Raw genomic sequence first — 11,451 nt, 5'->3', positions numbered from 1 at the left:
CTCGGTAGGTGTGTACACAATATATGCATTGAATTGCATCGTGTTGCATCGATTTATTTGGTTCAGATTGGTTAAAGTTGATTGTAGTGATTTAAAGGATTTTATTAGTGATTTCTAAACCTAGGATTATAGATTATTTGATTTTACTAGCCTGTTAATCTATTAATAAGACTATTTGGGATTGGTTATGTTCTTATTCCTTCTGCTTCTATGAGTTTGAGATGTTATTCTTGGAATTGATTATTGGCTTTACCTATCACGGAGGATGGAATACGTGCCATCACAGTTCCAAATTTGGGAAGTCCCGAATTTGAGTTGTGACAAGCGTGAATAGTAATTTTATGAATTATATTTATATATGATAAAATACAACATATAAGTTAGGTGCACAATATAATTTTTCTAAATTTCAATGTAGTCTCATTTTAAGGCACTATTTAAATTTTGTTCAATATTTTTTTTTCAAAAAAAATTACAAATATAGACCATTATTACCGTTTCTATCCCATGCTCCTCCTCTTCAAGGTTAAACTATAGCAACAAAATCCAGTGATGCGCAAGCATCTTACAGATATGTAAGTGAGATTTTGAAGTAATATATTACAACTGTTTATGGGAAAAAATCCAATGAAACTATCAAAATTGAGATATGTGGGTCAATTGATTGTGCAAATATACGAATCGCTCAACAACACTAAACATGTATTTAAGTAATATAATGACTTACAAAAAAGATATGAAGAAAGTCTATATGCATAAAAATAGTTTTGAAAATTTGTAATTTGACAAAATTTGTAAGTAATTTAATAGGTAAGATAGCAAAAAGTATCTCAGAAATTGATCTTTCAATACGTTTTTACAATTTGAATTTTGAATAGAAGAAGTGTGGCGGGCATGAGCTTCACCTCCAAAATACAACAACTACTTGCTCTTCTCAACTCTTGTTCTTCCCTCAAACACCTCTTCCAAATTCATTCTCAAATCATAATCTCCGGATTATCTCAACACAATTGTATCACCCTCAAAATTATCAACTTTTTTGCTTCTCATACCCAATGAACTCTTCTTATGTTGGTCTCATCATCAAGCAATCCCATAATTCATCTAATTCATGGTGGAACATCCTCATTAGACATTATACCACATGCCACAAGTCTTCATATATAGAATCCATTCAATTTTTTATTGAAATGCAGCGTGTTGGAGCTGCTTATGATGAATTCACATACCCTTTTCTCTTCAAGGCGTGCTCGTCCTTTTTGAGTGTGGAAGAAAGGAAATAGGTTCATTGTGATGTGATCAAGATTGGTGTTTGTAACAATGTGTATGTTCAGAATACTTTGATTTATTTCTATGGTTCTTGTAAGAAGATTGTGGATGCATATAAGATGTTTGATGAAATGTTGCCTAGAACTGTTGTTTCTTGGAATTCAATAATTTTGTCTTGTGTTAAAAGTTGTTGGTATTATGATGGGGTTAAGATTTTTTGAGTAATAAGGAAATGTGGGGTTCAACCAGATGAGACGACGTTGGTGGTTTTGCTTTCTGTTTGTGCTTAGTTGGGTGACTTGAGTTTAGGGAAATGGATTCATGGTCAAGTGATTGAGCAAGGGATGTTTGTGAATTGTCAATTGGTAACTTTTCTTATCAGCATATATGCCAAATGTGGAGCAGTGTATTATGCTCGTTTGATGCTCGACAGGATTGGAGAAAGAAATATGTGGACTTGGAGCGCGATGATTCTTGGATTGGCTCAGCATGGATTTGCTACACAAGCGTTGAAACTCTTTTGGAAAATGAAGGATTGTTCTGTGAAGCCTAATTATCTGTCCTTTCTTAGTGTGCTTTACGCTTGTATCGGGATGGTCAAAGAAGGGCATTATTTGTTGCAAGAAATGGAAAGTTTTTATAGGATCAAGCTTATGGTGGAAAATTATGGTGCCATGGTAGATAACTTGAGTCATGCTAGTCGTCTAGAAAAAGCGTACAAATTCATAGTTCACATACCCATTGAGCCTGATGCATTCATATGGAGGACATTACTCAGTGCATTCCACATTCATGATATTAGTGACTATACTGGAGTTAGAGAGGAGGTCAGAAGAAGGTTGCTTAGAATGGAGTCCAAAAGGAGTGGAAATTTGTTCATGGTAGCAAATAAGTATGCTGGAAATGGATTATGGAAAAAAGCAACAAAATTGAAAAGAGGTATGAAAGAGAGATAACTTAAGAAAATCGCTGGAGAAATCTGTGTATCAGTGTTTCAGAATCCATAGAGATTGTTATCGAGTTGGTAAGTAGAAGGAAGTTTCTTGTTCCTAAACAGACATTGTTCACATCACATTAACATGGCTAAACAGGAATTGAATGTTGTTAAGTGCCATTACATCAGAAGATGTTGTGTTTTTCTCTGGCTCGGTTGCAGCAACAATACATAAGAAAACACCCCGACACCCTATAAAGTGTTCAATGCTGTCAAACTAAAATTGGATAAAAAGTGTTGAACTTTGGATAAACAAGATCCACATTGTTTTCAGAATTGGTTTTGGTATCTACCTATAAAAGATACGATCACTTACCAAAACCCCTAAACATAGATAAAAATTTCCCTGCCAATTGAGAGATACTAGAACCCCAAGTATTGTTGGGATTACAAACCAGTTGAATCAAAAAAAATAGAAATATTAACCACCTTATATAATTCAAAATATAAATGTCAAATCAAGAATTGGTTTTGGTATTGACCTGCAAAAGATACGATCACTTACCAAAACCCCTAAACATAGGTGAATTTTTCCCTGCCAATTGAGAGATACTTGAACCCCAAGTATTGTTAGGATTACAAATCAGTTGAAACAAAAAAAATATTAACCACCTCATATGATTCAAAATATAAATGTCGAATCAGCTACACTATCATTCATCTAAGGGATGTAAGCCCAATTGGAATAAACCAGAGGGAACAGCTCCAGTAATCCATAAACTCAGTCCTCTTTAGTATTTATTGCTACTAAATGTCAAAGTTGATCTACACCACCACAAATTATTCATATTCATTTAAGTCACTTAAAATGATCTATTAGATTGGTTTGAAGATGACGAAGACTTGGCTTTTGTAAAATCAACAAGATCTTTGAAGAGTGTGTCCTCAGGTTTAAAAGGTGAAGCAGAATTAATCGAAAGATTCTTTGTTTGTCTAACTAAGCGTCATAAGAACTCGAACCAGTTCTTTGGGGATGAGAACCACCAAAAACATATTTCTTAAAGTATTGTTGTCTCTGATCATATCTTATTAGTGGTGGAGGAAGTGTGGCAGGAGGAGCATCCCAAGGTACTAGAGGCAAGTGATCGGTAGATTTGGCTTTTTTATCAGATTTGTAGTGGTTACTTTTTCAGCACACATAGATGCAATGCGGTTTAGGAAGTCATCATCAGCAATTGGATTTAGCAAATCATCTGAAGGGGGTGCAATAAAGATGGCTTGGGACATGAATGTGGGATGGAGTTCGTGATGTTTGAATTAGTTGAAGCAGCAATAGATGAGGATCCTTCTGTTCCCAATGATTTTTCAGATTCAAACATGTCACCACTGAGATAATCAACCATTTTCCCTTTTGTAAAAACTGGTCTCCTTGACGAAGGTGGGGGAGGAAGAGTAGGAGTAATTTGCATAGGTTCGTTCTTCACATCAATAGCCCTCCGCCCCTGTCCCTGTGATAGATCTTTTGAAGATCTAAAAATTGAGTAATAGTAACACATCAAGACAATAGGGAAAAACCAAGGACCACACCATCGAAGGATACAGTAGAGAAATTGGAAAACCCTAACAAAATGTTCCTACACTTTTTGGAATCCTTGATTAAAATAAAGCACAAAACTACATTCTATAGTAGTTAAAAAATACAATTATGATTATAGCTCTCTTTATCGTTTAATCTACACACACACACACGTGTACACACACACACACCACCGTAACCCCAAAGGACAAATTATTGGCAATTATATCTATTCAGAAAGCATAGATCACTCAAAGAAGATCCTTAATCAAGAAACAAAATTGTGACATGCTAGCACATGATGAATAAAGTAAATTCATATCAATATTAGATTGCACAATTTATTAAGCATCCAGGGACACCAATATCAATATGCAAGAGTCTTTCCCTTGTGAACATAGGCACCAGTAAATTCTCCTCTGAATTTGACAACAATGTGAAGTTAAGACACACCACCAAAGGCAGCAGTAGTAAAAGTTTGGATACCATGGGCTCTTCTATCTCAAACCTTCTTCTCCAAAACTTTTTGAAGGACTTTACCCCCTGAAATGTCTTATGGTACTATAATTAATCCAATTTCCATTTTAATAAAAGTAAAAGAAAAACAAAACTCTAATCAATTCCTATTATTTATCCCCAAAATTTTCTATTAAGCAACTAGACAAATGTTTATGCTGGTGGAAAATTAAAAATCACAAGTTAATGATTACTTATATGAGAAGATAAAAGGCATAACTACCCCCTTGAACTATACTCATATTTTCAACTACACACTTTACCTTTGAAGAGGTCCTATTATCCCCCAAAACTATTTAATAATTGAATAAAAATAGCCTAGTATGATGATGTGGCATAGAGAGTGTGCTCACTCTCTTGAAAGTGTGTGAAAGACAAGAATAAAAAAAATTATATTTGATTAATATGTGGTTTAATACTTCTACTATTTAATTCATTTGTAATTTCAATCACAAAGGATGACACTATCTTGTTTTTTAGATACACAATGAAAAAATAAAAAATAAGAAAGAGAACAAAAAATAACTAAAATTAATGGATTGGAAGAGAATGGCTGTTGTAGCTCCTATCTGGGGAAGAAAGAGAAGTTAAAACAAAAAGGAAAAAAATAGAACAAAAAACTAAAAGTAGGAAAAGAATAAGAGAAACAAAATGATAAGAAATAACTTAAGTAAAATTGAGAAAGGAAGAAATTTATAATGGAGGAGAGAAACAAAGATGGCCCTCGTTGTGCTGTTTGGAGAAGAAAAGGGAAAAAAGAATTGAATAATAACAAAGAGAAAGATAAGAATTTTTTTTAAAATGAAATTTAAGAGTGTGTGTTTCACCTCCAAGAGTGGTTGCGATGTTTAAAGGATGTTTTTATTTCATTTTTAAATAGTTTAAGGGGGGTAATAGGACCCCTTCAAAGATAAAGTGTGTAATTGAAATTATAAGTATAGTTCAAGGTGGTATTTATGTTATTTCCCTATATGAGAGCTTGGTAATGACAAATGAATATAATTTGGTAATGATGTTGAGAAAAGCTTCATCAACACTTTTATGACTTAACAACTACGAATGTTCTAAACCTTGGTGAAACCCCAATATTACAATTCTAGTCTCTTTTTAATAGCAATAATAAAATTGACTATCCACTATTTTTTAGTAAAAAAGAATCTAAAAGTAGGTTACCTAGGATGCATATCAAGCAGGCTAAATATCAAAGCGTACTAACCACCAAACCAGCTAAAGAGAACTCAAGTGAAAATAATCAAGGAACCATATACATAAAATTCTTCCCCACAAATGAAATCCAACTTCCCTTGAAGGAGAACAAGGGGAATTAATTTATACTCTCATATCAATGACCATCTAAAGTACTCATCTAAATGTTTTTTACTGCATCACATACTCCAAAGTGGCAATATTTGCAGCAAGAATAGCAAACACCAGGAAAACTTAAAAGTATAAAATTTGAACAAAACTATTGTACGGGTAAGGGGAGATGGAACAGTATAGCAACAAAATGACCAAGCATTACCTCCGCACTAAATGAGAGAAATCATCTTTTGACTCGTCATCCTCATATTCATATTCATAAGGGGTGCAACATGAGTTTCTCTGGGTGGTACAGTACTTGTTGAGGTTCCTTTAGCAATATTGTCATGTCTAAGTAGAACGCGCTGAAGATTGTCATTGAGTGCCAATCCTTTACATAGCAGATCTTCATCTCTAAATTTACAAATAAAAATAATATTAAAGGACCAATTAGAGATGAAATAAAAATGTAAAACTACAAGTACTTACATAGTATTGTTCACAAGAATCATCACGCGCTTCTGATAAGAACGACACTGTTCAACAAGATCAACTATCACCTCCTCCTTCACAGACTGCATGGATATCACATGATAAATTAAAACACGAAAGATAATTCATCTTGGAGTTAACAAGAAACGTTGAGCATAAATTGGATGTAAAAATGTACTTTTTAACACTTAATGATGGAATGTCAATCACTTATCCAAAAAAAGGAAATACCAATATATAGCTCCTTATTTTTTTCGCCTATAAAATACTAAAAGGAAGAACAATATATCTATAATTTATTAACCGTATGGATTTCTACAAGATTAAACAAGAACCAATAGCTGTAATAGGCATATAAAAGTATCTCAAACATTAAAATGGAGAATTCACAATTTCATGTCCACAACAACTACCTCAAAATATTGGATTGCACAAAAATCATGTTTGATCCCTTTTTCTTTCGACACTCAATGTTTCAGTCTAAACTAGACATTCAACCTTATGTACTGCAGTAATATTTTTTCTTAAAAAACCTAGATGCAGCAACATGCCCCCACCCTAAAAGGAGGGAGAAAACCATGCCAGATATTTTACATTAAAGGACTTCTTTTACTTTTGACAAAGGTAACAAATTTGTATATAAATCTTCAGCACTAAAGGCTGGTGTAATAACTCAAGACTTTTTAATGAGGGGTAAATGGGTTATTTTACCTATATTATTAATCTTAATTAAGAGAATAAATGCGAGTAAGTCAAAATCCTAAACCCCCTTCCTTGTTCAATTTTTTTTCACGTTCTAGTTGCAAGGGAAGTAGAATATTAGGATTTTTTCTAATTCCTTTATTGCTGAAAGAGAACAAGCATCATAGAGGTTTTGTAGAGCTCAAGAACAGCTATAAGAATTCCGTATGTCACAATTTGGTTGATAATAACCTTCAGGTGTGTATATATCAGTATCTTTATATTGTAATTATAGATTCTTAACTTTATAATAGTTAAAAAAAAAAAGAATTTCTATTTCTACTCTCATAATACGATCGGAAGGAGAGGATTTGATAATTATTGTATATTCATGATTATAGGGGATGAATTAGAGTTGGAATTTATATGAAAATAGAAGGGTAATATTAAAGGACCAACATGTTGCGATGCCACTGTTTTACTTAGTAGTTATATTTATTTCTATTGAAAAAAAAATATTAAGTTACGGTAAAATCTAATAGTTGAAGATGTTGTGTTTTGAATGGTTACTCAAACGAGCAATTAGACTGAGAACTTGATTCTGATTATTGACTTGTTCTAAAAATTTAGACGTTACCCACTTAAAAGGTTTTGATTATTTTAAATCCATTTTGGTGTAGTTTGAGGTGATTTTGATTTATTGAAAGGGGTGTAAATAATAATTTCGTATAATTTTAATCGATTATCAATTTACCCAATAATCTAATAAAAAAATTAAAATTGAATCAATAAACCAATAATTTTTTTATAAAATCATTAAAAAATCGTTAACCCAATAAAGTTAAATAAATAATATTTTTATCGGTTTGATTTTTATACACCCATACTTAAATTATAATTTCTTACTTTATTAATAATAATAATAAAAACGTATTTGTACATGTAAGTCTACTCAAAATTCTAATCAAAACACTAATCAGAAACTAATGTGAAACATTAATCGAAAAAATTAATTTCATATATTTACCACACAAAAAATAAAAGAACTAAGTAAAGGGGACTGGGGGACCGATGAAAATTCTTCAGATGAAGTTTCGTAGTGGAGCTTAGTATGGATCCAAAAATGGATACTAGCTACCTTAATTTTTTACTAACAACTTAAATTTGAAAAGGAAGAGAACAAAGTCTTAATACAAAAATAAAAAAAATAAAAAAAATAAAAAAACAAAAAAAGTGCAGGGCAGGAGTAGGGGGCAGGGGTGGTTGGGTGGGTTAGGGGTGAGGTGAGAGGGTTCTACAAGGGGTGGGGTGGGTTACATTTAAAAGTGAGGTGGGGTGGGTTAAATTTAAAACTGGGAAAAGTAAAGGTGATGTGATGTGGTTAGGTGTAAGTTGGAATAATTTATTACAACTTACAAACACTGTTTGTTGTTTGTAATAAATTATTACATTTTACAAACAGTATTTGTAAAACGTAATAAATTATTACAAACTACATGATTTAACATAAAGAAGATGTGATAGCACACTGTTTTTTATTTTTTGTGCAAAACGTAATAAATTATTATTTTTTACAAATCGTGTTGACCGTTGGTTGATCAAAAGTGAAAAACGTAATAATTTATTACATTTAGCCTATATTGGTAAATTTTTAAATAGGTGGCCTATTGTGGTCATTTTTTTTATTTTGTGCCTTATTTTGGTTCTGAGTTCTATAAACTTCATATATAACATACTTTGTATATTTATGTTAATAAATATGCTTAATATGTTTCTTAATATTTTATATATTTATATATGTATGTATATGGTATATACATGATATAAACTTTATATATAACATACTTTGTATTTTTCGGTTATAAATATAATACTTTATATATTTATGGGTATAAATATATTACTTTGTGTATAAAGATACCAAGTATTATGGTATATAAAGATAGCAGTTGCAGTTTAAGATATAAATTTGTTAAATTGGACATAATTTTTTATGAAAAATATATATCACCGATTTATCTTTTTAGCATATATATGGTATAAACTATTTATATTTGAATAGTATAATAAAGATGTACACAATATAATATATATAATCAAATTAAAAATGAGAATAATTTGTGGCAGTGGTAAACTAATCTGCTACAACTTTATTAATTTCATAAATATAGAAAATGATTATCCATTATTAATTACACGACTATAATTCCTTAAACGTCCGTATCACAACAGAAAAATTATTATTATTATTATTATTATTATTATTATTATTATTATATTATAGTAATTGGGATCATTAGCAGTAAAATAATGTCTTAAATAAGAAAGAAAAATAATGATGAGAGAGAAAAAGAGATATATATTAATTAGGATAGCATTAAGTTTGAAATTATAATTACCTTATTCTTTAAAACTGCTATATACGTAATATTGAAAAAGTAATATTATTCATGAACTTAATAAGTGTTAAGGAGTGTTTTATGTAAAAATTTAAAAGATTGGGGTTATATGTAATAATAATAAAAGTTGAAATTAGAGTTGGAAATTGTGAAAACACCAAAAACTTGTTTTCCCTTTTCAGAAAAAAATTTCGAAATTATTTTTTGAATTTTCATGGCCAAACACCACAATTTCCAACTCCGAAAAAAAAAATCCAGAAAAAAGAAAAAAAAAATCATAGCCAAACGGGATTTTTGGATGAAGTTGTTTCCACAACTCGAACTATAACCTCTTGATTACATGACAACAACTTTATCGACTAAGTCAAGGCTTCTGTTCAATTATATTAATAATAAAGGTAAAAGAGGTATAAAATGGTAATATCTTTTGATTTTCCAAACTGACCAAAAAAGAATAAACATATAATTTATATAGTACTTAAATAAGTAAAAATAGATGAAAACAATATGATTTAGTTCACATCATAAATTTTTATTTAATTTTAAACTTTATGTCGAGTCAAATATATTAAATTTTGACTTGTAGATGGTGACCATTTGGACCATGTCATGTTTAATTAAATTTTGATTAGCGGAGAAACCCATAATTCATAAAAAGAATATTCCGTTTTGCTAAGGGATTTATTTAGTGATTTGCCCATTATGATTTGTAATGGAATTTTGGTTTAACAAGTTATAAATATTTTAAATTTTGTGATTGAGTTGAATTATTCAATTTGGCTTAGGGTTTAGTAAGTAAAGTATTAGTTTATTATAAGTAATTTCGTGTTTGGATAAAAGTGTTGAAATTAATAATAAGTAGGTTGCGTGTTTGACAAAAATATATCGATAATCTATTTTATGTTTAAATGATTGAAGTTCCTTAAGATATATAATTAAGATCAGAGCCCATGCAGAGGCGGACTCAGGAATTGAATATATCGAAAGTTGCATCACTATACATCTTTAGCGTAAATATTTTTTTTATTTATTATCCGATATTCAGTATCCATAAAGACGATTGATTCAAATTCACGTATTGTAGAGCTGAATAAAAGAAAAATGCTACATACTAACAAATTTTTTAATTATCAAAACTCGAACTCGAAATCTAATAAAATTAAGAAATTTCTAATAGTGATTTCAACAATTATGATGAGCAATGCATAGAAATGTTTCTTTAATTTATGTTTGACATGAAAATTATAATAGACATACACTTAGGGTCATTTGTAGAGTGTATTAAAAAAAATGCATTAATTTTATGTATTATTAGTACCTTGTTTGGTATATCTTTAGCTCATGTATAACTAATGCAATACGATCTATTATGTATTCAGGTGTGTATTACTAAAACCTCAAAATTCATGGCATTAATAATGATATGGATCCAATACATGCATTAACATGATAAAAGACAATTCTCTCAAAAAAAAAAATCTGCATCCTTTCCAACATATATATGGAGGGTATTTTTATAATTTTTTTTCAAGAAATTATGTAATTCATGTTATTTTTAATACATCAAACCAAACAATGTATAAAAAAAAATACAAGCATAGCTAACACAGACATTACTAATACAAACATTATTAATTCACCATATTTTACATTATTCTTATACACTCTTTATCAAACGACCCCTTAGAGTCATTCGATTCATGCATATTACATTACTAAAAAAGGACAACCCAATGCACTAAATCTCATTCTATGCTTTTTTTGTATAGAAATGAACACTAGTGACGCCCAAGTGCTCCATCATTTACTTCAACTTTGCCACTACCAATTAACACAGTTTCACCATCAACTTTGCCATTTCTAAAATTAGAACCAAAACTTGAACTAAATGGTCTAGGGGGTATATAAAATGATTTGATTTTTTCATCAACTAATTTTGCTTCATTTGCAATGTTCCTAGCATTTGTTGATACAACAAGTGCACTAGCAATAATGAGGAGGAAAATAATTTTTGTTGGCATTTTTAGGAGTTGATAATTAAGACAATTTTTTTTTTTTTTTTTGGAGTATGAGAATTTTGGTTTGGGATTTGAAATTATATATAGGTGTTGAGAATTTTAATTATGTTGAAAGTTAGGGAGATGTTAAGTTGATGATTATACATTGCATGTTTATTAACTATAATTTATTTCTGTATGAAAGTTCAAGAAAGTCAATTTCAATGATACTCTTAAACTGCATGATCAACCTAATTCTATCTTACAACAAAATCAATTACCAGTAAT

General features: G+C 30.4%; 2 pseudogenes; one reads left to right on the top strand and one right to left on the bottom strand.

Annotated features, from left to right (window-relative positions):
• The first annotated feature begins 870 nt into the window (after positions 1-870).
• On the top strand, positions 871-2,276 carry LOC107868835 (annotated as a pseudogene).
• A 677-nt stretch (positions 2,277-2,953) lies between these two features.
• Positions 2,954-6,180, bottom strand: LOC107868836 (annotated as a pseudogene).
• Between the last annotated feature and the right edge of the window lie 5,271 nt (positions 6,181-11,451).

The sequence above is a fragment of the Capsicum annuum genome, chromosome 4, assembly GCF_002878395.1.
Source record: "Capsicum annuum cultivar UCD-10X-F1 chromosome 4, UCD10Xv1.1, whole genome shotgun sequence".
In the NCBI taxonomy this organism is placed as follows: Eukaryota; Viridiplantae; Streptophyta; class Magnoliopsida; order Solanales; family Solanaceae; genus Capsicum; species Capsicum annuum.
This window is presented reverse-complemented; position numbering and strand designations above follow the sequence as displayed.